Below are 5,480 nucleotides of genomic sequence, written 5' to 3'. Positions count from 1 at the left end.
TTTATTTGTGGGCATTCCTGTGGGAGAAGTATGGAGGCATTTAAAGGCCTTCTAGCTAAGGAGCGAGATAAGTAGCATATCATACTATATTTAGCCAAGAATAATGCGAACTGTAGATAGGAGAGGAAAAATATATTCACTGGGTTATTAACTGTTTAGTTATTGACTGGTTAGAATCAGGGGAATAGATTGTGTTGAAAGGGATCATTCTCTTGCTCCCCTGCATACAGATTCAAATCACTGATCTGCTGAGCTATTTTGAATTGAATGATGCTTTTTCTTCTATGTCCTCTGCATATTCTCACTTGTGGGATGTGCCTATCGGTGCAGGTACCTTGGACTATGAAGAGTCCATCTTGAAGAACTCCAGTTAGAGGTAAGTAACCTCCATTTAACAGAGCTGATCCAGAGACCCAGGCCACCCCTTATCTGTATTTCAGTGCAGAGAAATAAATACAGTTTGGGGACTGGAGGAACTAAAGCGCGAGACTCCAGGTTGTGTGGCAGTGGCAGCATTGCTGTTGTTGTGAGTACCCTTGTTAGAAACAGAAGATAAGTGTCCTCCGGTTTCTGTGCCACTCATGACAAGCCTGGAGCTGCAATGAGCTCATTCAGCAGTCTATTACTGGAGTCAGGAGCATAGAGCAATTTGCAACACCAATTAAGTCAAGACAAAAATCTCTTTGCTGTGTCACAGAGCACTCCAGTTGGGGGTGCCATCAAGTTTTAGAGACTCAGAACATTTAGATAGATCAACCAGCAAAGATCATCAAGCTCAACCCCCAAGTCCCAAATGTAGGGCTGTGTCCAGGGACACAGCATCCAGATGGAATAGTGGCTTGTGCGCTGGGTAGGTCCTTGGGAGCACATAAGAGGATGAAACCCCAGGCTAGAGGTGTTGCAGAGATTACCACTGAGGCTTCCCACAGGGTCCTGCTCTACCTCCTATTCTGTTCTGGGGTGGAAAGGCTGGGAGGAGAGCTAGGAAGAAGCAGGGAGATGGGGTATTTTCAGAGTGCTGATGTCACAGCTCTGTCTGTCCATTTTGTCTCACCCAGCTGAAGGGACTGAGTGATTGGTCCATGGATAAAAACACACAGGTGAAAGCTCAATCCAGAGGAGTATGCCGTGATGTTCGCAATTTGGAGGAGCTGCCACACCACATGGTAAAGATTCTGTTGGCCCTAATGTAGAGGAGTGTCTGCTGTTTGCCACCTGAGTTTGATATGTGATGGGCTTGTTAGACGTCCAGCTGCTGTTAGGGAATTGTGGCGGTTCAAATACAAGACAGCACAGAGCTTTTAGCAAGCAAGCGAGCTGGTCTGCCAACCGACTTCTGCCTGTCAGCTTTCCACTCTCTCCTTTATTCTTTTCTCTCCCCTCGCGCATTACATTCTCCAACAGATAAAAGAAATACACTGGCTTTGTTTAACATTCTTATTTACCAATTTCTATCTACCGCACTCCTTGCTCTCGGGCCTTGAGCCCAGTCCTGGGCGGCTTCCCACGCTTCATGTCATCTGGGCAAGATTCCAACGTTCATGCCCTTGAGAGGAGCCATGTGTGCACAGCTCCTATACAACACTCCAGGTGTGCCCTGAATGTTGCCAAGCGCATGAACCTCATATGAATCCTACAGGGAATCATATTGCAGGAGTGACCAGGACAGCTTTTTCCAGGTTGTGACCCTACCGCCTCCCGGTATGTGCATCTTGCTGTTCTCACTCTTGCACTCCAGGATTACGTCATTACAATGGGGACATGCCTTAAATCAGTGGTTCTCAACCAGGGGTCCAGGTCCCCCTGGGGGGGGCATGAGCAGGTTTCAGGGGGTCCACCAAGCAGGCCCGGCATTAGACTTGCTGAGGCCCAGGGCAGAAAGCCAGCGCCCCACAGCATGGAACTGGAGACCAGGGACCCGAGTCCCGCCGCCCTGGGCTGAAGCCAAAGCTGAGCAATTTAGCTTTGCAGCGCCCCCTGTGGTGTGGGACCCCTGGCAATTGCCCTGCTTGCCACCCCCTTAATGCTGGCCCTGGCTTTTATATGTAGAAATACAGTTGATGTGGCACAGGTAGGCCATGGAGTTTTTAATAGCATGTGGGGGATGGGTGGGGGAGCCCCTGCCTTAAATCAATCAAAATGCTGAACCGGGGCAGTCTGGTGAGCTGCTCCCCATCAGCACTTGATATCAGGGCTCCAGCATCTGCCTGCCTGGGGAGTTCCAGGTGGAGTTTAAGGTTCTTACTCAGGGCCTGCCTTTCTGAGAGGCCTCTCTCCTGTCCTGTGACACTGCTGCAGGTCTGCTGATATGCCCTTGGTACAGAAGTGTAGCTGGTAGAAGATATTTGGGAAGGGCTGAGATCTGCGGGGGGTTTGGCTGGAGGTTTGGATTTGTAACAAGACCAGGGTTTGGTGGGAAATTTCGTTTTTGTGAACTGGCTTCTCTTGTGCAGAGAGCTGTTGATTTGCTGCTGGGTGGCAGTGTCTTGGATGCATTGCATTGGTAACTATTGGGTTTTAGGCCTTCTATTACTTTTTATTGGGTGAAGTAAAAAATAAATACATCTACTTTGTAATTACCAAAGCAGAGCAGTTCAAACCAACAGCGGGTCCCACACCATGGCTAAGGTGTTTATTGGGATTCTCCCATGCAAGAACAACACCAGGGGTCAGAGTTAATTGCATGTGGCACAGAGACAAACACACACTGATTCCAAAAGGGGCTATGCTTTCAACCTTGTCAGTGTGGGACGGTGTTTTAGTCTAGTGTTTAAGATGCTCTTTAGCTACAGCTGAGGAACTTAGTGGGGTAGTCACCAGCTTTTCTCTGGCAAATGTACAGGTGTGTACAAACGGGGGTAGGAGGGGGCCTGACCCTTCAAAGCATTACACACAGGAGCAATCCTTGCTCACCACAGACAGTGGAGCAACCCCTGTGTTTTTGGGACCCAGCCTCACTTGCTCCCCAGCAGAATGAATGAAGCCTTGGCACAGGCACTGTTGCCACAAAAACCCAGGCGCATCTTAGGGTCCTGCCCCAATGAGCTTGGGAGCTAAGCTCTGTGTCCCCAGAGAGCAGTGTTGTCTGCACTCAAAGCCAGCCTAGCCACTTCAGTCACTCGGGGGACAGCAAGCCCAGGCGATCCTGGGGGGAGGTGCTCTGTCACCCTGAACTCATGGAGGAGACTTCCCCTGGGGTGGGAAGGGGCCTGCACCAAAGGTGGCCTGGGGACAAAGCAGTCATTTAGCTGGTGAGATTGCCTTCCAAAGGCCAGCAAAGCCCTGCTTATGCAGCTCCACCTCTGCCTCCTTCCCAGCCCCCTGCCTTTCTCGCCTGGCGGGTCACTTTAAGAGCAGGTGGCCTGCAGAGAATCAGTGTCAAAGAACTTCCCACCTCCCCCACCCCTCGGACAGGCTGCTGTCTAAAAATAACCCCTCTGGTCTCCAGCCAGGCAGTCCCTAAGCTGTGTCCCTCCTGAGTGCTGAGCTCCCACGGCTGGGAATCTGGCTGCCTCCCGTCCTCCCCAAGCCACCCAAGCGCCACTGATCAAACAGGCCAGTCGATCGATTGGCTGGACAGAGTCATCTCAGGGGCAGCTGAGAGGTAAGCTGGGGCTGCTAGTACTGGCCTGTGCCAGCGTGGAAAGGTGCTGGATGGAGGGCACAGCATACAGTGAGGGCACAGCGCTGGCTGGCGTCTAGGCTCACAGTACTGCACATGGAGAGAAGCCCCAGTTAATAACAGCTCCTCTTCAGTGCAGGGAGCCTTCCAAAGTGGCCCCCAAACTGCTGCTCTCACCTTGCGGCACCAGGGGAGTCACTCTTCAGCCCTTCCCCCCAACCCTTCTCTCCAGAGTGTGTCAGGAATGGTGGTGCAGGCTTCAGAGCGCCCCCATCTGTGGGGCCCCTGGTAAATTTGGGTAGCCTGAAACTAGAGCATGCTCCCTCACGGTTGCCATGTGCTCTCTGCAGGGAAATGTCTCTGGAGGAACGTGCAAACGCTTAGTGGGATTTGAAGCTATAACAAGGCTAGAGGGAGAGAGGAGGTAAACAGGTGATTCTGGGAGGAGGAGATCATGTTAGGCCAGATCCTCTGATGGTGAAAATTGGGGTAGCAGCATTGTAGTCAATGGCCAGTGGCAGGGGACTGGACTGAGTGTCAGGAAAGTCTTCCTGGTTTTGCTACAGACTGATTGTGGGACCCTGGGCTAGTCATTGCACCTTTTTGTGCCCCTATTTCCTCTGTCTGGGTAGACTGGCAGCGCTTCATGGTAGGACTGTCTCTTCCTATGTGTCCATATCACTTTCATGCCCACTGGTTGTTTTATTATCGTAGCACATGGGAGCCACAGTCATGGGCCAGGCATCCAGCATGCCAGGCGCTGCACAAACACAGAACAAACCATCCCTGTGGTGTAAGGCTATGTTTACACCTAAAACTTAGGCTGACCTCGCTCCAGCTTAGCACTGTGATGAATTCCACACCTGGTGCGACAGAGGTAGGGTGACTTCACCCCTGTTGTAGATTCAGCTAGGTGGAGGGAATAATTCTTACTTTACCCAGCACACGGGGAACTGCCAGACAGCTCCTCTCTCCAGAGCACGTTGGAAGGATTCTTTCCTTGACCTAGCTACTGCCTCTCGGAGAGGTGGACTAACGCCAACAATGGAAAACCCTCTTCTGTTAATGTAGGAAGCATCTACACTATGGTGCTACAACGTCAGGGCTGCGGTGCCATCGCTGTGTTGCTGTAGTTTAGAGTTTGGAAAGTTTAGACATACCCTTAATATAAAATGAGTGACAGCAGATGCATACAGACAGACAAATGTGGTGGAGGGAATACAAGGAAACAATGAGGCTATCAGTCAGCATGCTTGGAGGCAGTCTCAGCACACCAGCAGCCTAAACACTGTCAGGGTTCTTGTAAGCTTCATAGCAAAGGAGAGGTTTAAGGAGGGTTTTGGAGGAGGAAAATGGGCTAGTTTTGCAGCTGTTTATTGGGAGGGGGAAGCCTGGGGGAAAAGCCACACAGGCCCCTGAAAATATGTTTCATTCAATCAGATTCTCTCCTCCTTCTAAGAGGAGCTAGAAATTGGTTCCCAACAGGAGACAGTCAGTGATGTCAGGGGCTGCAGGATAGAGGCACTTAGTCCAGCAAGGGGAAGTGCTCTGGGGTACACCTATGAGCCTGGAACCTCTGGAGACATGTGCTTTGTGGAGGGACGTGAGGGAGATGAGGGCATTGACACACAAGTCACAGAAGCACTCGTCATCAATCCTGCTTGTGCCTATAAGTTTTTTGGGAGAATCAGCCTTTATGAACACCCATTGGTGCTGGGAGGAGACAGTTATTACTGACCTTCCCTTTCAGGGCAACCAGCCAATTATTCATTCCCCTCTTTCATTGCTTATTAAGCAGAGTGGAGTTTCCATGTTAGAGCCCCAAAAAAAGGAGTGGGATTTACCAGAGGACAGCACC

This window comes from Lepidochelys kempii, chromosome 9 (genome assembly GCF_965140285.1).
Source record: "Lepidochelys kempii isolate rLepKem1 chromosome 9, rLepKem1.hap1, whole genome shotgun sequence".
NCBI classification, from domain to species: domain Eukaryota; kingdom Metazoa; phylum Chordata; order Testudines; family Cheloniidae; genus Lepidochelys; species Lepidochelys kempii.
The sequence above is the reverse complement of the archived record's forward strand: the minus strand, read 5'-3'. Positions refer to the sequence as shown.